Source organism: Balaenoptera borealis (assembly GCF_965194805.1).
Source record: "Balaenoptera borealis genome assembly, chromosome: 5".
Lineage (NCBI taxonomy): Eukaryota > Metazoa > Chordata > Mammalia > Artiodactyla > Balaenopteridae > Balaenoptera > Balaenoptera borealis.
The window spans coordinates 92,263,154-92,290,616 of record NC_138862.1 but is presented as its reverse complement, the minus strand read 5'-3'; the positions used below and the strand labels follow the sequence as shown (position 1 = coordinate 92,290,616).

The window sequence follows — 27,463 nt, the reverse complement described above, 5'->3', positions numbered from 1 at the left end:
ATCTCTTCAAATATTTTCTCAGTCCCTTTCTTTTTCTCTTCTTCTTCTGGGACCCCTATAATTCGAATGTTGGTGTGTTTAATGTTGTCCCAGAGGTCTCTGAGACTGTCCTCAATTCTTTTCACTCTTTCTTCTTTATTCTGCTCTGCAGTAGTTATTTCCACTATTTTATCTTCCAGGTCACTTATCTGTTCTTTTGCCACAGTTATTCTGCTATTGATCCCTTCTAGAGAATTTTCAGTTTCATTTATTGTGTTGTTCATCACTGTTCGTTTGCTCTTTAGTTCTTCTATGTCCTTGTTAACCGTTCCTTGTATTTTCTCCATTCTATTTCCAAGATTTTGGATCATCTTTACTATCATTATTCTGAATTCTTTCTCAGGTAGACTGTGTATTTCCTCTTCATTTGTTAGGTCGGTGGGTTTTTGCCTTGCTCCTTTACCTGCTGTGTGTTTCTCTGTCTTCTCATTTTGCTTAACTTACTGTGTTTGGGGTCTCCTTTTCACAGCCTGCAGGTTCGTAGTTCCCATTGTTTTTTGTGTCTGTCCCCAGTGGCTAAGGTTGGTTCAGTGGGTTGTGTCGGCTTCCTGGTGGAGGGGACTAGTGCCTGTGTTCTGGTGGATGAGGTTGGATCTTGTCTTTCTGGTGGGCAGGTCCACGTCTGGTGGTGTGTTTCGGGGTGTCTGTGGCCTTATGATTTTAGGCAGCCTCTCTGCTAATGAATGGGGTTGTGTTCCTGTCTTGCTAGTTGTTTGGCATAGGGTGTCCAGCACTGTAGCCTGCTGGTCATTGAGTGGAACTGGGTCTTGGCGTTTAGATGGAGATCTCTGGGAGATTTTTGCCATTTGATATTACGTGGAGCTGGGAGGTCTCTTGTGGACCAGTGTCTTGAAGTTGGCTCTCCCACCTCAGAGGCACAGCCCTGACGCCTGGGTGGAGCACCAAGAGCCTGTCCTCCACACTGCTCAGAATAAAAGGGAGAAAAAAAAGAAAGAAAGAAGAAGATAAAGTAAAATAAAATAAAATAAAATAAAGTAAAATAAAGTTATTAAAACAAACAATAAAAAATAATTATTAAAAAAAATTTTTTTTAAAGTAATAAAAATAAAAAAGAAAGAAGAGAGCAACCAAACCAAAAAACAAATCCACCAATGATAACAGGTACTAAAAACTATACTAAAAATAAAAAATAAAAAAAAATAAACAGGCAGACAGAACCCTAGGACTAATGGTAAAAGCAAAGCTATACAGAGAGAATTACACACAGAAGCATACACATACACACTCACGAAAAGTGAAGAAGGGAAAAAAATATATATATCATTGCTCCCAAAGTCCACCTCCTCAATTTGGGATGATTCGTTGTCTATTCAGGTATTCCACAGGTGCAGGGTACATCAAGTTGAGTGTGGAGTTTTAATCCACTGATCCTAAGGCTGCTGGGAGAGATTTCCCTTTCTCCTCCTTGTTCACACCTCCTGGGGTTCAGCTTTGGATTTGGACCCGCCTCTGCGTGTAGGTCACCTGAGGGCATCTGTTCTTCGCTCAGACAGGACGGGGTTAAAGGAGCAGCTGATTGGGGGCTCTGGCTCACTCAGGCCAGGGGTACAGATGTGGGGCGAGCCTGTGGCAGCACAGCCTGGCATGACGTTGCACCAGCCTGAGGCGTGCCGTGTGTTCTCCCGGGGAAGTTGTCCCTGGATCACGGGACCCTGGCAGTGGTGGGCTGCACAGTCTCCCAGGAGGGGAGGTGTGGAGAGTGACCTGTGCTTGCATACAGGCTTCTTGGTGGCTGTAGCAGCATCCTGAGTGTCTCATGCCCATCTCTGGGGTCCACGCTGATAGCCGCGGCTCGCGCCCGTCTCTGGAGCTCCTTTAAGCAGTGCTCTTAATCCCCTCTCCTCGTGCACCAGGAAACACAGAGGCAAGAAAAAGTCTCTTGTCTCTTCAGCAGCTCCAGTCTTTTTCCCAAACTCCCTCCCGGCTAGCTGTGGCACACTGGCCCCTTCAGGCTGTGTTCTCGCAGCCAACCCCAGTCCTCTCCCTGGGATCCGACTGAAGCCTGAGCCTCAGCTCCCAGCCCCGCCCGCCCCAGTGGGTGAGCAGACAAGCCTCTCCGGCTGGTGAGTGCTGGTCGGTACCGATCCTCTGTGCGGGAATCTCTCTGCTTTGACCTCCGCACCCCTGTGGCTGCGCTCTCCTCCGTGGCCCTGAAGCTTCCCCCCTCCGCCACCCGCAGTCTCCGCCCACGAAGGGTCTTCTTAGTGTATGGAAACCTTTCCTCCTTCACAGCGCCCTCCCACTGGTGCAGGTCCTGTCCCTATTCTTTTGTCTCTGTTTTTGCTTTTTTCTTTTGCTCTACCCTGGTATGTGGGGAGTTTCTTGCCTTTTGGGAGGTCTGAGGTCTACTGCCAGCGTTCAGTTCATGTTCTGTAGGAATTGTTCCACATGTAGATGTATTTCTGATGTATTTGTGGGGAGGAAGGTGATCTCCACGTCTTACTCTTCCGCCATCTTGAAGCTCCTCTCTCTATATCTTCTTGACACCTCTTTCCTCCTCTTTCTGAAATGTGCTTAAGTACTGAGCATTTTCTATGAGATAGATATTGTGCTAGGTAGGCATTGTTGAGTCACAGTCTCTCTCCTTGGAGGAGTTTATTGTCTAGGGATAGAGAAGTATATAAACTGAGTTCTTCAAAGAAGTTTGACTGAACAAGAAAGTTTTGAGCTGAGTTTTGAATAAGTGAGGATTTTCCAGGCATAGAGAAGGGTGGAAGATATTGTATGTGAAAGGCACAGAGGATTGAAGAGTTACAGCCTTATTGGCTCAAAAGTCATTTGAACTGGGTAGATCATAGGGTACTGGAACCTGGGTAGGTGGAGCTTTAGCTGGCAGACTAAAGCCACAAGGAGCTATTGATGAATTGCAAATAGGTGAGTGACACAGTCAGATTGGCATTTTAGACAAATCTAATGGTAGAGGGAAGGGTGAATGGGAAGATGGCAAAACTAGAATTGAGAGATCTGTAAGGATGTGAAGAGTTAAGCCAAGAAATGATGGAGACTTGGAAGTAAGAAGTGGTAGCAGACCTGGAAAACAAGGGATACTTGACAGGTAAGTCAGCACGATTTCTTCACTGATTGAATGTGGGGGTGAAAGAGAGAAGGTGGAACATAGAATTACTCACAGGTTTTGGTTTAAATCACTGTGTGGACCATTATGCCAATCAACTTAGAAAGGGAGGGAAGACACAGAACTGGATTTGAGGATAACATGATGAGTTTGACTTGTGGGGTGATGAAATGGGAATGGCAAGTAGTTTGTTGCATACATTTTTGTGTAGCTCAAGAGGGAACTGGACCGCAGATTTAGATTTGGTAGTCATCCATATATATGTAGATGATATTTGAAGTAATTGTTATTGACCAGACTGTCCAGGAAGCATGAGGTTAGACCCCTGTATCTCTACCACTGCCACACCACATTCAATGGATGAATTATTTCAGCTCTTGAAAAGAAGCAGCAAACTTTCTCAGGAAGCTGACTATGAGGGAGATGGGAAGAAGATTTAAATAGAATGCTGTCATGGAAGCCAAAAATCCAAATAATTTAAAAAAGCAGTCTTCAAATAGGTTAAATGAGAGTGATGTCAGGTAGGACTTGGTCATTACACATATTTTGAGTATATCTTTTATCTCAGATGTCAGGGACCTAAATTTGAAATGATGTACTCTGTGACCTCATTGTTTACAGTCTAGTGGGGAGAGAAGTGCAAATGGTTCAATAACATATTTATTTTAACAAAGGGAAATTCTATACAAAGTGTGAAACAAAATCTGGGTGGGGTCAGGGAAGATTGTAGAGGGAAGATATATTTTGAGATAAAACTGGAAAGACAAACAGTTTTCTAGTACCAGAGAAGCAGATGGGATAATAGGTAAAAAAAAAAAAAAAAAAAAAAAAAATCATGCATGCATGCAACATGTCATTTTCTAAAACACTGCAAGTAATACTACATGACTAGAATCCAAATTCTTGGTAGTGGGCATGAAGATAATTGGAAGAGAAAAGGATCAGAGTGAGAGGAGAATTGACATTTAGGACAGTAGATTTGATTTTGTCATCAGTAAGAAGCCTTGAAAAATTCTGAGCCATGGTGTGTTACCATTAGTACTATCCAACAAATATTTACAGATATAACTCTCCTTCCAAGTACATGATAGTATTGCAATTCCCACACCTTCCTGGTTGGGTGAAGCCAAGTGACTAGTACTGGCCAATGAATTGTAATGTGTTTCACCTCTGTACTTGAGCCTTAAACACTGAGGCAAAATTCTCTAGAACTCTCTGTTGCCTCTGGCACAGTATTGTGGGTACCCCATTGCTTGGTTCCCTGAGTTACTACTATGAGCAGAGCCTCCTCCTGACCCACAATGGACACATGGTGCAAGCCACAAATCTCCATTGCATTAAGCTATGGTGATTTGGAAGTTGTTTGTTTCTGTAGCATAATTAAGTCTGTTATGACTGAAAGAGATGGATGTTAAAGATGATAAAAAGGTAGAATCTATAGGATATTGTAATTTACTAAAAGTACCAGGTAAGAAGAAGAAAGAGAAATCTAGGCTAATGAGTTGTATAAAAGATTATCCATTGGATTTAATAGTTAGGTTGCCATTTGTGATCTTCAAGACAGTCATTTGGGGTATGATGAGGAAGGAAAGAATGTCGATGGACTATACAGTAAATGGGGATAAAGAAGTGGAGACAACTAGTGTTGAAATCAATAGCATGAAAAATAGACTAGCTGACTTTGAATATCTGAACGTGCAAAATATAAATATATTTGCTTCTATTTTAAGAAAATTTTACAAGCTATATTACCAGAGAGTGAAATTAATGTATTATAATACAACAACAACAAAAAAACTATGGCTATACTTAATAGTTAGGGTACACAAATAGCTTTGGGAAATGAAGGATTCTCATTGGCTAATAGGAACTACAGCGATTTCTGCTTTCCTTTACAAATTCTATCTTTAGTTTTTATGGCATTTATATGAAGAAATTCACCATTTATTTCCAAGACTTCAGTTTTTGATTGCTTTTCAAAACATTTCTAGCTTGCTAAATTTAATATTTTAAGAAATGAAACAGACAACATCTAGGTTCCATTCAGCTAACAATGCAAATGTGAATCAAACTGCAAGATAGACACATTGTCCATTGCAGTTGTTCTGTAAGGCAAGGAAAGCCACATTTACATCTTTTTTACAGATTGTCACCTGCAAAGGAAACATAATGACTTAATAGAAGGTTATTAAATAGCAAGCAGCTGAGATAACACCATTGCAAAGTGATGGCAAAGACCAGCATAAATCTATAATATGATAAGTGATGGCAATTATGATTTTTATTCTGAATCATATATAACCTATCAAACTGTACCTGTGTGCGCTTTTAAACATGCTGCTCCATGAATAATTTTTTTCTATTGAGTTCTTTAAATCTTGAATAATCACTGAAGTACCACACCATTCTATTTTTATAGTATGTGTGGAGTCTTGATCCATAAAGACTCTGGAAAGCAATACACCCTTGCAAGGAGGATGAAAGATATTTCAGATAACCAAAAACATAACATGGGATGGTTCAATATGGCTTATTTATTAAATATATAGTGACAGTTGTCAAAATAGCTATTGTGGAATTGTATTAACATAACTCTATTCAAGGTTAAGCATTTATAGTAAGTGTTTTATTACAGCAAATACTGCACTATACTCCTTAGGGTCAAATCTGCAGGCATTTAATTTCAGCAATTGCCATAATAGAGGCATTATGATAATGTTGCAGCCTCTTGGGCACACAAAGAGTTTGGATGCTATTATATTTTTCCATTTCCTCTCTTTTAAAGCTTTTGTCTGTAATCCACACAGTACTTGGAAAAGCAAGGATTTATATCCTTCCTTATTTGAATATTTGGAACTTGATTTCAAAGGTTGAAATGAACATAATCTAAGAACAAAATAATGGCATATTACAGAAAGGGGAATAATTTTCCATATGTTTTAGATATTCAGACACAGGGGACTCATCTTTATCAAAAAGACCACATCTATTTTTTCTGAGTCCCACCTTTAAAATTATTGAATGGCAAAATGTTTTATATTTCTCATAGGTAAGCTTAAACTCAGTTATTCTGTCACACTATTTTGTTCATTGATTTATTACCATTATTTTAAAAAGCATAATTTAATAAGGTATTATCTTTTATCATATAAGTTAATAGGCATAATTATTGTCAGCAGGATGCTTACAGTCTAAGATAAAAAATACAATTCTTAAGAATTTGGTATTGCTTGATAGTCACACATGTAGCTGTGTTAAATCTTTTATTTACCGAAGTTACAGCAAGAGAAATGTGAATCTATTATTTTCTTTGCTTAGACATCTGGAAAACGCGCAGTCTTGCCTAACTCTTACAAATTTCTCTGCTCATCCAAAAGGATATTATGATTCCTTTTTTTTTTTAATTGTGAATTTCTAGTATCAGTCTAAGCCAGTAGATATATTATGGGTTTCTAATTTGCATTTATTTGTTTATTTGTTAACTAGTTTGCATTTTAAAAGAGTAATTGGACAAAAGTAGTTGACCCGTATTTTTAGTTACTTTTTTAAAAAAATTTATTTATTTATTTATTTATTTTTGGCTGTGTTGGGTCTTCGTTTCTGTGCAAGGGCTTTCTCTAGTTGTGGCAAGCAGGGGCCACTCTTCATCGCGGTGCGCGGGCCTCTCACTATCGCGGCCTCTCTAGTTGCAGAGCACAGGCTCCAGACGCGCTGACTCAGTAGTTGTGGCTCACGGGGCTAATTGGTCCGCGGCAAGTGGGATCTTCCCAGGCCAGGGCTCGAACCCGTGTCCCCTGCATTGGCAGGCAGATTCTCCACCACTGCGCCACCAGGGAAGCCCAAGTTACCTTTTTTTTTAATGGCTGGAACATTTAAAGTTTAAAGATATGCTCAAAAGGGATATCAGTTATATTTTTTTCAGAAATTGAGTTGGATCACTCTAGTTTCAGAAAAACAGCATCAGAATTTTATCTGTTGACATATTTTTTAAAAAGTTTTCCTTAAATTAAGTATTCTAATCATTTGATTTTTTAAAAAATGTTTTTCTTAAATTCAGTATTTAGGATTTCTTAAATATTTAGTGGATTGGACTCATGTTTTAAGAAAAAGCATGATAAAGCCAGTAATATATAATTAAAAACAAAGGTGATCAAAGTCTTTATTAGATATCAGTAATATTTTTATTATAGTTGGTGGAAGCAGACATTTTTCTACACCTCTTTGTATTGTTTGATTTTTAAACCATGTGAATAGCTATAAAGCATAAATTATATTATCTGGGATTATTTATGAGAATTGGCAGACCCAGACTGAGAGAAACAGTTGAGTTCAGATGAGGCCAGTTCTGCATCTCTTCAGATATTCTGGGTTTCACTTTAAAAACATACCAGTCAATATAACTTGGAAGTGAGAATTTATTCATTCACTAGTTCATCAAATATTTGAGTGTCTCCTACATTCTAGTCTCTGTTCCAGGTACCAGGAAACCATAATAAACAGGAAAGAGAGCAAGGTCCATACTTTCATGAATCTTTAATCAGATCCTGTTAACCTCAGAGCCTTTTTTTGCTTTAAAAGTAGCAGCCCCGTGCTCGTGGCTCATCTGACTGCAGGGGGATGGCTGGTGAATACAGACAAAGTATCTTAGAAGACCGTCTTCAAAAACCCAAAATGAAGTTCACACTTACATGCTGGTGCTTGACCCTCTTCGTCTTTATGAATAAGAAAATGACTGAAACATTCAGCTACAACTGGAAAAATTGTGGTGAAAAGTGCAGACAGATAAATCAGGGTTTAACAAATGACAACCACTTGGGAAGTGACTTAATCATTCTTGTTGAATTTCATATTTCATTAAATATTCTTATACACAATTTCCTGTTAATTGCTTTAAACAAAACCTCCCTTAAGGACTTATTTCAATTAAGTATAAATGTTCCACAAAAATAGTTCTGACAAAGAATCCCCAGGTAGTTCAAATTCTAATATACATTGACCGAAGGTAAAGAAAAATAACAATTTTTGTATGTTTTAACATGTTTATTACAACAGATACAATTCACATCTGACTAGCTGTTTCCTCTTTCACCCCCGCCACAACCATGTTCATTGGGCCATTTCCTTATATTTGAGCAATCAATGTACTTTCAGCACACATGCCCAGCAGTACTTTTAAGTCCATTCTTACAGGGTGCAAATGGATTTCAATAATTTATACAAACAAGTGGGTTATGCTCAATCACTGCAATTTTATGCTACTGTACAGAGGAATGAAAAGGTTATAGAAAAGTACCATAGCAACAGTGCCTTAAGAAAGGAGAAAAAGAGGAGCCTTAAAAAAATGGATAAAATCAGATCAAGGATCATGGGAAATGGGAGATAGTAAACCACAAAAACAACAAAATAGAGAAGTAACAGATAATGATAAGTGATGCCAAGACATTAAAATGGGAGTGATATGATAATCAGCAACTAGGTAGATTCTGTAAATTAAGTCATCACGAAAAGCCCCTCTGAAGAGGTGACACTTATGCTTATATAACACTTACATGAAGGATCAAGCTGTATTTTAAAGTCTCTGAGGGTGTTCCCAATAAAAAATACCCCCTTGCTATGGTCTGAATGTTTGTGTTCTCCCCAGATTCACATGCTGGAATCCTAAAACCCAGTGTGATGGTGTTAGGAGGTGGGGCCGTTGGGAGGTGATTAGGTCATGATGTGGAGCCCTTATGAATGGGACTAATGCTTTTATAAAAGAGATCCCACAGAGCTCCCTAGCCCCTTTTGCCAGGCAAGATACAATATGAAGTCTGCATCCTGGGAGAGGGCCCTCACTTTACTATCCAGGCACCTTAATCTTGGACTTCTAGCTTCCAGAACAGTGAGAAATAAATTTTTGTTAGTTATAGTCTACTAAGTTTCTGGTATTTTGTTATAGCAGCCCAAATGGACAAAGGCACCTCTTCTATGCTGGTTTCTGAGCACATTGAAAAATAAAATAGGATCCCATATGGAAAGAGCACCTTTTTCTCATAGAGGCCAGGTTGGAGGATACAGCTTAGTGTTAGAGTCAAAGTGTGTCAGACTCACAGTCCTAATCTCTGACAGTTTCTTTGGGTAGAAAGGCCTTCCATATACATACAGAGAGAGTCCATGTACAAGTGGGCAGGATCACTGTCTGGGGGAAGAAAGGCAGAATAAAGCAGAGAATGTCCAGCTATTCTTCTGAAATTTAACAATCAGAAAAGAGAAAAAGACTAGAGAGAGACAAAAAAATCATAGCAGTGGAGATCACTTCACCTGTAAAGAAACAGGAATGAGGAAAAAAGCAGTCTCGCCTGCTTCCAACATTACACGAATATCTCTGAGAAGGGTGTAGAGACACAAACTGGGAAATGACATTGGGATGTTCTTGAAATGGAAGGAAGGTCACTAGGAGAAGACCATAGTGCACATGGACAGAATAAAACCAGATGAGGTTGGAAAGTTTGGCAGCAGCAAGATCATGTAAAGCTTTGTAGGCCAGACTTGCAAATTTGGATTTTTATTTTAAGTGAAACTGGGAATCACAGGAGGGTTTCAAATAGGCAAGTGATATGTTCTGATTTAAATTCTTAAAAGATCTCCCTAGTTGCTATTTCAAGAATATATTATTGGACGGGGTGGGGAGTGTTAAGACAGGAGACAATTGCAGAAATCTAGTTTATCGGTGTAGTGGTTTGGAAAAGAGTGATAAGAGTGGAGAGGTAGAAAAGTAGATGGATTCTGGATTAGAGTAAATCTGGGAGATGAGGGAAAACGACGAATTAAGTGTAGCGTTAAATTCTCGTTTGGAATAACTGGATTCCACTTGCTGGGAACACGACTTGTGGAGGAATACTTTTGGTTGTGGGGGAAGGGAATCATGTCTTCTAAGTTGAGAAGGCTATTAGATGTGCAAATCCAGACGCCATGAACGTAGTTACACATGTGAGCCAGTATTCTCTGGGAGAGGCCAGGGCTGGTGACATAAGACTTAGATATCCTCTGCATATAAATGATATTTAAAGCCATGGGATTGAATAAGATCATTCCCCAAAGAGTTTATAAATTGATAAGCCTTCTGCCTTTGTAATCTCAGAGGAGAGAAACCTGAGAAAGAGCAGCTGGTAAAGTGGTTGGAGAATCAGTTGTGTGGGATTACAGGTATGAAAGAAGGAAACGTTCAAGAAGGAAGCAATCGGCACAATTTTACTTTAACCAGAAAATTATGTGTAAGTGAAACAAAGTAAATGAGCAGACACACACACACATTAGATCACTGGGAATAGGGTGAAGAACAAATACGAGCAGCAGAGGTAGTGTGTGTTTTAAAGATTTGGTATGTGCTTCAACTTCCTACAAATCTACTCGCAAAATTATTTTTTAATTTTGTTGTTGGTACTTAGAATTTGTTTTTATTTTTATCTTTAGTGGTTTAACAAATGATAGTCAAGTGCCCTAGCTAACTTTAATTGCAGATCTGTGTCTTGCATGATAGTTAAATATCCTGGAGAAGGATATCATAAACTTCTATTTTGTACCATCTCCATAAGAACCATTTGTTCTTATTGGCTGCTATGCATTTTGTTGGTCCTCTGTGAATTTTCACTAAATCCTAGATACTATGTATGCAAATTAATGCTATATTATTTACCAAGCCAACATGATTTCACTTAGGACAGTTTTAATTTGATAAATGAGTCTGTGATTATTCACTGGAAATGCACTATCTTGGTCAACTCCAGAAATTCCCTTCTCTTTGTTTTTCAGTTTTGCACTTACAATTACACTCCTTTATAAATCCAATATTTCAAATCAGATATAGTGATTTATATTTAATAACCCATTCTTACTATTCATATGTATTTTCTCATTCCAAATGAAGTTACAAAACTTTTTATTAGTTGTATACGTAACAATATGAATAATAACACATATTCTGAAATTGGCTGTTAGTTTCATTTACTAATGTTGTGATTCTGATAACTGAAGTATCACAAGTATATTGACAAACTATTCTGTAATACATATACTGCAGAAACTCTCAACCCAATCTGTGCATCAGAATCACTTGTGGAGTTAAAAAAAAAATACAGTAGCTTGGGTTGAGAATAACTGCATTAGGCTATATTGTAGGAGTACCTGCTGAGCTCCCTATATCATAGAAGTCTCCTAAAATATCAATTCCAGTTTTCTGCTAGTGAAAGCCATGGGGCAGAAGCATAAAAACTTTGCACTAGCCTTAAAAAGGAAAACAGACATCAGTAACGTGACCTCAAATGGGTGACAGCAAGAGAAAAATGTTGATGGATTAGAACAATATTGTTCTTCTATCCTGTGAGATGTCAAGGTTCAGAAGGATCATTGACCAGATTCGGTGTCAATTTAGAGACATCTAAAGATGTGGTGCCATGGCTATCAGAATCTGTACCTTGGATCTGTGTTAGTAGTTCTCAGTCATAAGACCTCTTAGTGTTTTGTCTCTACTTCATTCTGCAATCAAAAGACATTTTGTTTTTCACTTAAAAAAGAATGATACAATAATTCACATTTATTGTACAAAAATGATATTATTAATAATCTGGCAACCAGAAATAACAACTTTCATATTATTCTCATGTTGAATAGCCTTTCAGACTTTTCTCTATAGGCAGTAGAATACTGTATGAGGGAAGTATATTTTCTAGTTACAAACACAGACTCTGGAGTCTGATTGACTATCTTCAAATCCTTGCCTTGTCATTTACTAGCTTTGACTTTTGGCAAGTTACTTACTTTCCTTATTGTTCTGTATTAATATATGTAAGGTACTCAGTAGAGTGCCTTGCAGGTAGCAAGCTCTCTGTAGGTGTTAACTATATTATTGTATATGTAAAAAGTATACGATTAACAAAGATTGGATAAAGCCACTTTAAAAATGATTGCAAATTTCAGTGAATATTTATTTACCTCTAGATTAAGCAGTGATTTAATTAGCACCACCTATGTGCCACGCACTATACATCTAAATTAACTTCTTTAATAGTATTCTATTGTATAGATTGCACTGAATTTTATTTAATCAACTCCCTAGCAGTAGACATTAGAAATTTTTTCAATTTTTAAAAATATTATAAATAAGACCATAGTCCTAGTAGCTAATTATGTGCACACTTACGTGATGCCTTTCTGGAAATATCTGGGTCAAAGGATATGCAGATTTCAAAGGCTTTTGTTATTTACTGACAAATTAACTATTCAGGGAGATTGTGCCATTTATGGTCACACCATAATAATTGAGAATTGAAGACAAAAGTCTTGAGCAAATGTAGTTGACTGAGCCATAGGTAGTTTCAGAAGGATAACTTGGGCTTTCAAAACCAAGACGTGGCATTAGAGAGGTAGAAAGAGCCAATGAAAAGCGGTCAACAAATCAAAACACTTTTGAAAAGTATCGTTACTGAATTAATCATTTTGGTAAACTTGCAGCAACTAGAATACCAGATTATTAAATATGAGGACCCAAGATGTTTTTTTTTTAACCCTCCTTAGTACTGCCTGTTAGGGTCTTTTTTTTTTTTTTGGTAAGCATTCATCTACATATTTGAAAATGCCACAAATGAAAAATCCTGTTATTTCTTTCACTTAGAGGTCATGCCGTTATTTGCGTCAAGGGGTCAAAACATCTTGTTATTTTGGGTTGGTGATAGATATTCCCACTATGCTCAAGAGAGTAGCATTTAGAAAAACATAAAGAGGTAAAGCAAAATTCTTTTCTTGGAAACCAGGCTTATTTTCTAAATCTCCCTACTGTCTACAAGAGTGATCCTATCTGCCTCTCCCTTTTGTGGTACTTCTTAATTGATTAACCAAAACGGTAGTTTTGTTTTCCCCCCATGGATATATGCAAATATTTTAAACAGCTGTCTTGAAAAATCAACCTACTTGATCCTTCTTATCTTATGTTGCATATGAAAAGACAGTGCAGTTAATTCACTGTTTACTCCAAGTTGTAGTTACAACTCCACCTTTAAATTTGGTTTTGAAAATAACTTAATATTTATCATCTATTCGATAGATAAGATTTTAAAAGATATTGTATAAGGCTTTTCTTGCTTGGATTTTTAAAAATTGGAACAAAATTACAAATTGGGTATAAATATAAATTATCCAAATGTTTTAAAAGTCATTTTGAAAAGAAAATTAAGTTTTATATTTTATTCATTGTATCCATCTCATCAGTATTAGGTAAACAAAAAAGGAGTTGAGGCTTATTGAATGCCAATAAAACTAAACCCACAGTTACATAAGTGAACAGAGCAGTAACTAAATTCCTTTCAGTAGAATAATATAATTATTAAGTTACGAAGTTGTGTATTTAATCTTCTGGATTCTAATTCCAATACCACTATTTCCTTGGACAAGCTATATAACCTCTCTAAACCTTAGTGCCATCATCAGTAAAATGGGCACAGTAACAGTCAGTACTCATCTCATAGTCCTTTTGTTTGTTGTTGTTGGTGGTGGTGTGATGAAGATGAATTGAGATAATGCATGGAAACATTTAGCACTGTTTGATAGGAAATAGGTATTCAGTAAGTGCTAGCTATAGCTATTTCAGTGAAAATCAAGGAAAACATTTAAAAACAGGTTTCCATTAGTATCACATGTTTCCTTTCTCCACAGTTGCTGCTGGTACGGAATCCAGAGAGGTGAACAGATTTCCCCTTCCTAATAATACAACCACAGCAACAGCAGCTGTGACTGAGGAGGAAACAGAACTAACATCTCTCCAAGAGGGGACCCTCTGATTCAACAGACATTATTCATTATCTGAAGGCTGTGAAGGATATTGATAGACTAAGAACCTTGGCTCATCCTCTGGGGATAGACAAACTGAAAGATACCCAATAATAATTGTTCTCGTTAATCTTGAGATAGGCAAGTCTCTTTGAGCCTTCCAGTGGTCTTCTGAGAATAGGACCACAAACTATATTCTTTTTCAACGTGGCTCTTTGTGTGTATTTCCGGTCACTAAGAGGGAGAAGGGTGAATCGAGAACTGTGTTTGGATTAGCTGGACAAATAGAAAAGCATAACCCATGACAGATAAAATCACAAAAAACTGCAAAATATTTCTCAACTCATGGTTCTATAGTAGTGTTAGTTTGAGCATTCAGTATAACTGTCTGCTAAAGCATAGTGAGTTCAGAGGACATCTCTATGGTCTCAGGTGAAGGACAACTTGTCACTTGAAGTTGGTGGCACACCGGATGGATGGAACATGGAAATGGAAATTTCCCATCATCTTTATGACAAGGCACCTGGTCCTTGGCTCACTTAAATGGAAAAAGACAGAGTGCAAAGTTCACCTTGCATACCTATAGACCTTTGGAGAATTTTGGTTACTATCTCAGAATTTGCTGTAATATGACACATTTTATACTTTTTTCCTTCTCTTTCAGAAAGTTCAGTCTTTTAATAGTCATGAGTTTCAAATTCTCATGTAAGAATGAAATGTTAGCACAGGATATACAAACATCTTCAAAGATTACTTTTTTTTAAATTTAATTTTATTTATTTTTTTATACAGCAGGTTCTTATTAGTTATCCATTTTATACGTATTAGTGTATATAGGTCAATCTCAATCTCCCAGTTCATCACACCACCACCATCCCCACCCACCGCTTTCCCCCCCTGGTGTCCATACGTTTGTTCTCTACATCTGCATCTCAATTTCTGCCCTGCAACCCGGTTCATCTGTACCATTTTTCTAGGTTCCACGTAAATGTGTTAATATATGATATTTGTTTTTCTCTTTCTGACTTACTTCACTCTGTATGACAGTCTCTAGATCCATCCACGTCTCAACAAATGACTCAGTTTCTTTCCTTTTTATGGCTGAGTAATATTCCATTGTATATAGGTACCACTTCTTCTTTATCCATTTGTCAGTTGATGGGCATTTAGGTTGCTTCCATGACCTGGCTATTGTAAATAGTGCGACAATGAACATTGGGGTGCATGTGTCTTTTTGAATTATGGTTTTCTCTGAGTATATGCCCAGTAGTGGGATTGCTGGATCATATGGTAATTCTACTTTTAGTTTTTTAAGGAACCTCCATACTGTTCTCCATAGTGGCTGTATCAATTTACATTCCCACCAACAGTGCAAGAGGGTTCCCTTTTCTCCACACCCTCGCCAGCATTTGTTGTTTGTAGATTTTCTGATGATGCCCATTCTAACCAGTGTGAGGTGATACCTCATTGTAGTTTTGATTTGCATTTCTCTAATAATTAGTGATGTTGAGCAGCTTTTCATGTGCTACTTGGCAATCTGTATGTCTTCTTTGGAGAAATGTATATTTGAGTCTTCCACCCATTTTTGGATTGGGTTTTTTTTTTTTTTAATTAATTTATTTATTTTTGGCTGTGTTGGGTCTTCATTTCTGTGCAAGGGCCTTCTCCAGTTGTGGCGAGCGGGGGCCACTCTTCATCACGGCACGTGGGCCTCTCACTGTTGCGGCCTCTCGTTGCGGAGCACAAGCTCCAGATGCGCAGGCTCAGTAGTTGTGGCTCACAGGCCCAGTTGCTCCACGGCATGTGGGATCCTCCCAGACCAGGGCTCGAACCCGTGTCCCCTGCATCGGCAGGCAGACTCTCAACCACTGCGCCACCAGGGAAGCCCCTGTTTTTTTAATATTGAGCTGCAGGAGCTGTTTATATATTTTGCAGATTAATCCTTTGTCCGTTGATTCATTTGCAAATATTTTCTCCCATTCTGAGGGTTGTCCTTTCGTGTTGTTTAGAGTTTCCTTTGCTGTGCAAAAGCTTTGAAGTTTCATTAGGTCCCATTTGTTTATTTTTGTTTTTATTTCCATTACTCTAGGAGGTGAATCAAAAAAGATCTTGCTGTGATTTACGTCGAAGAGTGTTCTTCCTATGTTTTCCTCTAAGAGTTTTATAGTGTCTGGTCTTACATTTAGGTCTTTAATCCATTTTGAGTTTATTTTTGTCTATGGTGTTAGGGAATGTTCTAATTTCATTCTTCTACATGTAGCTGTCCAGTTTTCCCAGCACGACATATTGAAGAGACTGTCTTTTCTCCACTGTATATCCTTGCCTCCTTTCTCATAGATTAGTTGACTATAGGCGCGTGGGTTTATCTCTGGGCTTTCTATCCTGTTGCATTGATCTATATTTCTATTTTTGTGCCAGTACCATACTGTCTTCATTACTGTAGCTTTGTAGTATAGTCTGAAGTCAGGGAGTCTGATTCCTCCAGCTCTGTTTTTTTCCCTCAAGACTGCTTTGGCTATTCGGGGTCTTTTGTGTCTCCATACAAATTTTAAGATTTTTTGTTCTAGTTCTGTAAAAACTGCCATTGGTAATTTGATAGGGATTGCATAGGAATGCAAGAGATTTCTGCGCATTAATTTTGTATCCTGCAACTTTACCAGATTCATTGATTAGCTCTAGTAGTTTTCTGGTGGCATCTTTAGGATTCTCTATGTATAGTATCATGTCATCTGCAAACAGTGACAGTTTTACTTCTTCTTTTCCAATTTGGATTCCTTTTATTTCTTTTTCTTCTCTGATTGCCGAGGCTAGGACTTCCAAAACTTTGTTGAATAATAGTGGTGAGAGTGGACATCCTTGTCTTGTTCCTGATCTTAGAGGAAATGCTTTCAGTTTTTCACCATTGAGAATGGTGTTTGCTGTGGGTTTGTCATATATGGCCTTTATTATGTTGAGGTAGGTTCCCTCTATGCCCACTTTCTGGAGAGTTTTTATCATAAGTGGGTGTTGAATTTTGTCAAAAGCTTTTTCTGCATCTATTGAAATGATCATATGGTCTTTATTCTTCAGTTTGTTAATATGGTGTACCACATTGATTGATTTGCGTATATTGAAGAATCCTTGTATCCCTGGGATAAATCCCACTTGATGATGGTGTATGATACTTTTAATGTGTTGTTGGATTCTGTTTGCTAATATTTTGTTGAGGATTTTAACATCTATATTCATGAGTGATATTGGTCTGTAATTTTCTTTTTTTGTAGTATCCTTGTCTGGTTTTGGTATCAGGGTGATGGTGGCCTCATAGAATGAGTTTGGCAGTGCTCCTTCCTCTGCAATTTTTTGGAAGAGCTTGAGAAGGATGGGTGTTAGCTCTTCTCTAAATGTTTGGTAGAATTCACCTGTGAAGCCATCTGGTCCTGGACCTTTGTTTGTTGGAAGACTTTTAATCACAGTTTCAATTTCATTACTTGTGATTGGTCTGTTCATATTTTCTATTTCTTTCTGGTTCAGTCTTGGACGGCTATACCTTTCTAAGAATTTGTCCATTTCTTCCAGGTTGTCCATTTTATTGGCATAGAGTTGCTTGTAATAGACTCTTAGGATGCTTTGTATTTCTGCGGTGTCTGTTGCAAGTTCTCCTTTTTCTTTTCTAATTTTATTGATTTGAGTTCTCTCCCCCTTTTTCTTGATGAGTCTGGCTAAAGGGTTATCAATTTTGTTTATCTTCTCAAAGAACCAGCTTTTAGTTTTATTGATCTATGCTATTGTTTTCTTCGTTTCAATTTCATTTATTTCTGCTCTGATGTTTATGATTTCTCTCCTTCTGCTAACTTTGGGTTTTGTTTGTTTTTCTTTCTCTAGTTCCTTTAGGTGTAAGGTTAGATTGTTTATTTGAGATTTTTCTTGTTTCTTGAGGTAGGCTTGTATTGCTGTAAACTTCCCTCTTAGAACTGCTTTTGCTGCATTCCATAGGTTTTGGATTGTCGTGTTTTCATTGTCATTTGTCTCTAGGTAATTTTTGAATTCCTCTTTGATTTCTTCAGTGATCTCTTTGTTATTTAGTAACGCATTGTTTAGCCTCCACTTGTTTGTGTTTCTTACATTATTTCCATATAATTGATTTCTAATCTCATAGCGTTGTGGTCAGAAAAGATGCTTGATATGATTTCAATTTTCTTAAATTTACTGAGGCTTGATTTGTGACCAAGATGTGATCTATCCTGGCGAATGTTCCATGCACACTTGAGAAGAAAGTGTAATCTGCTGTTTTTGGATGGAGTGTCCTATAAATATCAATTAAATCTATTTGGTCTATTGTGTTATTTAAATCTTGTGTTTCCTTATTAAATTTCTGTTTGGATAATCTGTCCATTGGTGTAAGTGAGGTGTTAATGCCCCCACTATTATTGTGTTACTGTCGATTTCCTCTTTTATAGCTATTACCAGTTGCCTTATGTATTGAGGTGCTCCTTTTTTGGGTGCATATATATTTATAATTGTTATATCTTCTTCTTGGATTGATCCCTTGATCATTATGTAGTGTCCTTCCTTGTCTCTTGTAACATTCTTTATTTTAAAGTCTATTTTATCTGATATGAGTATAGTGACTCCAGCTTTCTTTTGATTTCCATTTGTATGGAATATCTTTTTCCATTCCCTCCCTTTCAGTCTGTATGTGTCCCTAGGTCTGAAGTAGGTCTCTTGCAGACAGCATATATATGGGTCTTGTTTCTGTGTCCATTCAGTGAGCCTGTGTCTTTTGGTTGGAGCATTTAATCCTTTCACATTTGAGGTAATTATCGATATGTATATTCCTATGACCATTTTCTTAATTGTTTTGGATTTGGTTTTGTAGGACCTTTTCTTCTCTTGTGTTTGTTGCCTAGAGAAGGTCCTTTAGCATTTGTTGTAGATATGGTCTGGTGGTGCTGAAGTCTCTTAGCTTTTGCTTGTCTGTAAAGCTTTTGATTTCTCCATCAAATCTGAATGAGATCCTTGCCAGGTAGAGTAATCTTGGTTGTAGGTTTTTCCCTTTCATCACTTTATATATGTCATGCCACTCCCTTCTGACTTGTAGAGTTTCTGCTGAGAAATCAGCTGTTAACCTTATGGGAGTTCCTTGTATGTTATTTGTCGTTTTTCCCTTGCTGCTTTCAATAAGTTTTCTTTGCCTTTAATTTTTGCCCACTTGATTACTATGTGTCTCGGCATGTTTCTCCTTGGGTTTATCCTGTATGGGACTCTCTGCGCTTCCTCGACTTGGGTGGCTATATCCTTTCCCACGTTAGGGAAATTTTTGACTATAATTTCTTCAGATATTTTCCTGGGTCCTTTCTCTTTCTCTTCTCCTTCTCGGACCCCTATAATGCGAATGTTTTTGCATTTAATTTTGTCCCAGAAGTCTCTTAGGCTGTCTTCGTTTCTTTGCATTCTTTTTTCTTTATTCTGTTCCGCAGCAGTGAATTCCACCATTTTGTCTTCCAGGTTACTTATCCGTTCTTCTGCCTCAGTTATTCTGCTTTTCATTCCTTCTAGTGTATTTTTCTTTTCAGTTATTTTATTGTTCATCTCTGTATTTTTGTTCTTTAATTCTTCTAGGTCTTTGTTAAACATTTCTTGCATCTTCTCGATCTTTGCCTCCATTCTTTTTCTGAGGTCCTGGATCATCTTCACTATCATGATTCTGAATTCTTTTTCTGGAAGGTTGCCTATCTCCACTTCATTTAGTTGTTTTTCCAGGGTTTTATCTTGTTCCTTCATCTGGTACATAGCCCTCTGCCTTTTCATCTTTCCTACCTTTCTGTGAATGTCGTTTTTGTTCCACAGGCTGCAGGATTGTAATTCTTCTTACCTCCGCTGTCTGCCCTCTGGTGGATGAGGCTGTCTAAGAGGCTTGTGCAAGTTTCCTGATGGGAGGGACTGGTGGTGGGTAGAGCTGGCTGTTGCTCTGGTGGGCAGAGCTCAGTAGAACTTCAGTCCGCTTGTCTGCTGATGGGTGGGGCTGGGTTCCCTCCCTTTTGGTTGTTTGGCCTGAGGCGACCCAACACTGGAGCCTGCCCAGGCTCTTTGGTGGGGTTAATGGTGGACTCTGGGAGGCCTCACTCCAAGGAGTACTTCACAAAGCTTCTGCTGCCAGTGTCCTTGTCTTCATGGTGAGACACAGCCACCCCACGCCTCTTCAGGAGATCCTCCAACACTAGCAGGTAGGTCTGGTTCAGTCTCCTGTTGGGTCACTGGTCCTTCCCCTGGGTCCCGATGTGCACACTACTTTGTGTGTGCCCTCCAAGAGTGGAGTCTCTGTTTCCTCCAGTCCTGTTGAAGTCCTGCAGTCAAATCCTGCTAGCCTTCAAAGTCTGATTCTCTAGGAATTCCTCCTCCCATTGCTGGACCCCCAGTTTGGGAAGCCTGACGTGGGGCTCAGAACCTTCACTCCAGTGGGTGGACTTCTGTGGTTTAAGTGTTCTCCAGTTTGTGAGTCACCCACCCAGCAGTTATGCGATTTGATTTTATTGTGATTGCGCCCCTCCTACTGTCTCATTGTGATTTCTCCTTTGTCTTTGGATGTGGGGTATCTTTTTTGGTGAGTTCCAGTGTCTTCCTCTTGATGACTGTTCAGCAGTCAGTTGTGATTCTGGTGCTCTCGCAAGAGTTAGTGAGAGCATGTCCTTCTACTCCACCATCTTGAACCAATCTCCCCAAATATTACTTTTCTAGTTTTTTGTTTCTTTAGCTGGTTAGCTGGTTTATGAGTTTTGATATTTTGCATTTTTGTTTTTTGCTGTTTTTGTTTCTGTTTTGTTTCTCTTGGCCAAAATACCTGATCAGACTTAAGTCCGTGTACTTTTCAACATCTAAAATTTGTATTCTCTTGGCTGAAATCATTGTAAACATTTTACTGCTGCTTTAATAATACTCTTAAGAAGAGAGAGATACCTGTGTGAGTTTGATTTTTAAAAAATGAGTTTTCAGTATAAAATAGGTATAATAGTGAGTCATGTCCAAATCTTCATTATCAAAATTGCCTGATTGAGAGATGTTATTTATCAATTTATTATGAAGAAAGCTGACCTGGAGATTTATAATATGTCTTACAGACTAATGGAGTTTTCATTTTGGAATGGAGTATTTCTTTTTAAAAAGTAGGGTAGTAGGCTGTATTTTTAGGCCATCCTTGGAGAGCAATACCTGAGAAAGTAATTAGAATCAGTAGTTGGGCAAAGATTGGGATCAGTGCTCAGGAATGATCTACATAATTTTGATATCAAGGGAACTTCTCTTAGAGCCTTTCTCATCTTTTGGTGATTAATCAGATATTTAAAGTGAATACATTTACTTGATCTCATCTAGAGAGAATGTTTGAAAGTGCAACATATGAAGAAATCATTGTAGAGCTGCAAAGTTTTCTAACTTGGCTCCTCACTAACAGAGATCTTTGCCTCTGGTAAATTCTCTTGTTTCCATTATTTTTCTAGATAACAATGCCCCTAAAACAGTTTTTATAAACCCTGAAAGTTGAGTCTAAATTCTCCTTGTAGGATCTATTATGACCATTTTTTGTTTAGCAAAATATTTGAATTTGATGTGCTTGAGTGTGACTCTACTTGCTATGTGTGTGACTTGTGTGTGTGTGTGTGTGTGTGTGAGAGAGACCTAGAGAATGGGGGTGGGGGGGATGGATTTTTTCAGCTTTCCCAGCTATCAGTTCCCCTTCCTCCACTAACCAAGTGAGAAAATTAGTGGGCAGGCTAGCAAGATAACTCAGACTCACTGTAATATAGGTTTTTCAAATTCTTATGTAGGGCAATATGAATAGTCATATACCTTTCTTAGATCTTGTGAGATAACTTAGTATATGCCAGAGACCTACTTCCCATTAACCTTCCTAATGAATTATTTTAATTGATAAGTAAATTATCTTACTATCAGCATAATCTCTCTAATTCATATATGGCATAGTTAGGCTCAGGGACAATTGGTTTGAAAGATTAATAGAATAATTATTAGAAAAGTTTTTCTTTCGGGTTAGTACATGTCAGACACTATTCTAAATGTTTTGTGACTTTTTACCTATTCCAATCTTTACTTCTGAGGAAGGTACTGCTATTAATACCCTTATTTTGCAGATGGGGAAATTGAGGCACGAAGAGATTTTGTATTCTTGCTTAAGGGTACACAGCTATTAAGTGACAGACCTGGAATTCAGACCCACACAGTCTGACTCTAGAGCCAACACTCTTAACCAGTTGCTTTCCCAAAAAAGGGGAAAGCTGATTTTTAGGTAGTAAGAAATGCTGGATTTTTATTTAGAAAAGTAAGTTAAAGATTTTAGCCTCAGGCTGTGGTTTATCCACTCAAACTCATGAATCAGAAATCTTTGGTATAGGCTTATCTTGGAGCCGTTCATTTTCTTGTTTATGGACTTTTATGCCTGCTCCTCAGCTTTCTGGCATGATGGAGGACAGAGCTCCAGTTAAGATGCCCATCATGTGCAACATGTCAGAACCCTGAAGAGTTGTGATGGGTGAGGAGTAATTGAGACTAATACTGATGCATAATGAAAATTACTGCCAGATGCTGGCAGAGTTCTGGGAGCTCTATTATGTTACATGCACATTGCTGTTGTAGTTTCTGAAGTAGTTTATAGATTTCTTGATTTTTCTGTGATATTTACATGACTATGGATGTCTAAATTTAGTGGTTCACTTATTTTTGATTGCAAATAACTAATAAGACTGACTGAGGATTTTTCTTCTTTATTTAGTCGGCTACTTGAGAGTGTAATTTAAGGGGAGAAAAAAGACCTTATCAGTTTGACTATCTGTGCCAAAGATGATGCTTTGACATAATCATTGCCAGTGCTGCAATTTGTTTCCTAAAGCTTTAATCCATCAAAGGATGTAAAGGCCACCCAATGAAGTGGTTGGAACATGGGACCATCCAGGTGTTTAAATTCTGTCCTTACTACTTACCTTTAATGCAATTCCAAGTAGGTTTCTTACCTCCCCTGAACCTTCTTTTTCTCCACGGCAAAATGGAAATCATTTCATGGACATTGTTCAGAGGATTCACAAAGCCTAATCATCTCTGATCAGAGGGTCATACTGAGAATGATCCCAAGTCTAGGCACCTTCACTCTGACCTCTACAGACTATTCTTCCTTCTTATTCTTTACATATTTCATGTTACTGAGGACTACAACATACAGTAGTATCTAGTGCCCAGTTTTTATTCCTGGCTTGGACTGTGGCTCTGACTGCTCTTACACTAGTAACCCAAACTAGTAAACCAAAGAAGGGACTGCAGAGACAGTGTGATATAGTGCACTGCTTTCCAGATTTGCCTGCTAATAACAGTCACATAGGTCATATAGATTTCCAAGTCCTTCCCTTAGAGATTCTTATTTAGTAGGCCTGAAGTGGGACACAGGAGTATATGTGTTTTAACTAGAGATCCAGATGATCTTAATGACAAGGCAGCATGGAAAACATAAGAATAAGTTTTAGAGTTGATAGATCTGAGTTTAAATCCCTATGCCACTTATGAGCTATGATATCATTTAACTTTCCAAGACCTAGCTTTTAGGTGCCTAGTACGGATGTCAGGTATGTTTCTCATAGCTTTGCTGATGGAGTCCAGACTAAGTAAACATTAAATGCCCAGCCCCTTGCTTCATTGTTCTGCCACCTCTTAGCATTTTCCAGTGGTGTGCTGTTAATATTTAACAACCAGCTCTCTAGAAAAGCAAACCCTATGTTTGCCTATTTCTGTGGTGTAAATACACCCACAATGGCTGATCTCAAGCTACCACAATTCCATCATTGAGTGCAGAGTGGAGAAGAGATGTGCTCATTCAGCTTCTGTGAGCTGGAAAGAGCTGTTCCAGCACAAACCTTACATCTAACAGTTTTTTTCTCTCCTGCATTTTCCTCTCCTCTTCTTGTCCCCCTTTCCTCTCTTGCTCTCTGAAAGTGGAATTGTTACATCATTACTTCATATATTTTACTTTAAAGGATACAACATGAAATCTGCCCTCTTAACAAATTTTTCTTTTATGAAACATTTTTTTTTAATAAATTTATTTATTTATTTTTGGCTGTGTTGGGTCTTCGTTTCTGTGCAACAGCTTTCTCCAGTTTCAGTGAGCGGGGGCCACTCTTCATTGCGGTGCGCGGGCCTCTCACTATCGCGGCCTCTCCCGTTGCAGAGCACAGGCTCCAGACGCACAGGCTCAGTAGTTGTGGCTCACGGGCCCAGTTGCTCCGCGGCATGTGGGATCTTCCCGGACCAGGGCTCGAACCCGTGTCCCCTGCACTGGCAGGCAGACTCTCAGCCACTGCGCCACCAGGGAAGCCCTCTTTTATGAAACATTTATTGTATATCTCCTGTATTAGGTACCAGGAATGCATAGAAGATTATTACAATTCAATCTCTATGCTTTATATCTGTCCAGATGAACAAGATGGAAGGAAAATCATGCCACTTGGGAAAAAATGATTATACTGCAAATGAGTGGTTTACACTTTAAACTGAACTCCCAAGCACTTCCTATTAATCCTTCTCTCCACCTCACTTTCCTGCATATTCTCTCTCTCTCTTTTTGTCCTTTACTTTGCTCTACTGGTTGTCCCCTTTCTTTCCTCTATGCATTGTCAACTTCTTTCTCTTTGTTGCCTTGGTCAAGTCTCTCCCACCTTAAAAAATGACAAAAACAATATCAAATAACAAAAAAACTGACATGACTCCTGGTCCTTTATACTTAAAATTCTTGAAAGAGTAGTAAGCTTTCTGTGTCTTTACTTCTTCCCCTTACATTCTTTGGTCCTCACTTTTGCCATTAGACTTCTGCCCTACACTTTAGTGAAACTGTTTTTGGTAAAGCTATGTTGCCAAATGCAATGGGCACATCAAAGCCCTTATCTTGCTGGACTTCTCTGTAGCCACCGACATTGCCAATCCATCCCTCCTTGACAATCTTCTCTCATTCACTTCTGTGCACATCATTGGCCTGGTTCTTTGCAGGCTTATGACCATATATCTAGACTCTGACTTACTCACTAGATTTTTACCCACTATTTCAGTGGTTTTGAAACTTTAGCATGCATTAGAATCACCTGGAGTATTTGTTAAAACACGGATTACTGGACCCCGATTCTCGTCTTCTTTAGGTCATGGGTAGAGAATGAAAATTTGTATTTCTAACAAATTTCCAGGTGGTGCTGATCCTGCTGGCCCAGGACCCACACTTTAAGAATCATTGCTTTAACTCCACCTTGGGCTCCTCTTTTACTTCCTGCCCCTAAATGTTAATTTGGCCTGTGATTTACACCTGGACCTATTCTTCTTCTCACTAATGGCATTGTGTCTAGGTGAACTTATCTCTTGTCATGGTTTTAATGCTTATATTGTCTGACCGCAAAGATGCTTTTCTCTTGTAGATTTCATGACTATCTTCAAATTAAGATATCCAACTGTGTGCTAGACATCTATTAAATGTCCCATAAGAACATGACTTGCCCATGGTTAATCAGCTGAAATTTGCATCTAAGTCTGTTTGAACCAGATGCCCCTACTTTTAACCACTTACTTTTATTGGCCTCTCATCCCTTTTATGATTGCACTAGTTCAGACCTCCTTCATCTTTGAGAAGATGAAGGCCTTCTGTGTCATGGTCCCCAAGACCATCACCAAGTTTGATGTTTCTCTAGGAGGATTTGCAGGCCTCAGCAAGTAGTTGTATTCATGGCCATGATTTATTACAGTGAAAGGATATCAAACTAAATCAATAAAGGCAAGAGGCACATTGAGTAGAGCCTGGAGGAGACCAAGCACAAGATTCCAAGGATCTTCTCCCAGTGGAGTCACATAGGACATGTGTATATATGTCCTCCAGCAATGATTTGTGACAACATGGGTGAAATGTTGTCTACTAGGGAAGCTCATTGGAGAACCGGTGTCCAGGGTTTTATTGGAGATTGACTACATACACACTCTCTGCCTGACACATACCAAGATTCTAGTCACCCAGAAGGAAATCAGGTGTTCAGCATGAACTTTTATTGCTTGTACAGTTTAGACACAGTTACATGTTCTTATCAGGGAATGCTGGGAACCCTCCTGAAATCGAAGTTCCCAGATGCCAGCCAAGGGCCAACCTTGTGTAGAACTTTGTAAGGATTGCAGTCTCAGGCTGTTATGTTAATTCTTTTCTCTGTACCTTCTAATGAGTTCTATATAGTATCTTTTTCTCTCTCATTGCCGTCTCCACCCTGCAGCAGAGTGAGCCATTTAAAATGCAAATCTGATCTTATCCTTCCTTGGCTTAGTATTTGTATCTTTTCTAGTTCTCAATAAATGGGATAAAAGGGACTCACTAGGAGAAGTCTTTGGGATCATCATTGTTATTGCAATTAATGTGTTCTGGTTTTGTAATGTGAGATATTCACTCACTTATTTTAACTTTAGGACTTGTAAGAGTTCCCCATTGAATGCCATGGTGGGGAATCCCCTTTTCCACTGCTGCTCATTTTCTGGACAGAATTGATCTCTCCTGGCTTTGAGCTGTCTTAATTTAAGTTTTCCTCTCGTGGCACTCTCTCTCCTAGATTATAGTTATTTGTGTGCATATCTCATCTCTATATTATAAGCTCTTCGAGAAAATGATTCATATCTCATTCTCTTTATTCCTCAAATTAATCCCCAATAGCTAAATATTTATCACTTAGCTTTCAGTAAGTATGTTGAATAAGTGAATAAATGACTAAAAGTGAAAATAATGGTTTGTATTTTATCCTGAAAAAGTTACTTGTCTAATTTTATAAGTAGCCATTTGTTAATATTATTCAGATTAAAAATCTTCAAAAATTACAAGAAACATAGAAGGATATTTAAGTAGAAATTAGTTACAATTCCCTATTTTTAAAATACCTAGTCATGTACTTCGATTTAGTGAAACTAGATTTAAGTGCATTATTTGTTTTCATTCTTTGAACCAATTTTTAAGTAATTAGAGGTTTTTATTTCCATTTTCTCCCTCTGAAACTACATTTCTGTGAAAATTTTTGCTTAATTAGGGCTGTGCTAAATTATATATGCCAGTCTTAATTTTTAAGTGAAACTGTTGGATTTCTGCATAGCCAAAGAAACTACAATTTATCTTGGCATCAGAAATTTAGATTAAGTGATACTTTGATTTTTCTTGTCAGTTAGGCAAATATATATACTTTCAGTATCCTGATAAAGACTATATTGAGAATATATAATTTGTTCATGATAAATAATTTTTTGTGTTTATCAGGTTTTTCAGTAGTAACCTGTATGTACGTTCTTAATAGTAAAATCAAAAGCTCTTAGATTTGCATAGAAGAAGTTAACCAAAGAGAATTTGACTCACAGATATTGCTAGGTTATATGTGTGTGTGTATTTATGTGTGGGTAATTTCTCCATATAAATATAAAATAAATATACAGATTGTTAAGCAAATGTATATACTTATGAAGATATTGTCAAGCCTTCATGGGCTGCTGTCA

General features: G+C 38.0%; 1 protein-coding gene across 3 annotated transcripts in view; it reads left to right on the top strand.

Annotated features, from left to right (window-relative positions):
* The window catches only part of NAALADL2 (N-acetylated alpha-linked acidic dipeptidase like 2), a 1,512,458-nt gene that overhangs the window by 161,188 nt on the left and 1,323,807 nt on the right, over nt 1–27,463 (top strand). The window lies entirely within an intron of this gene.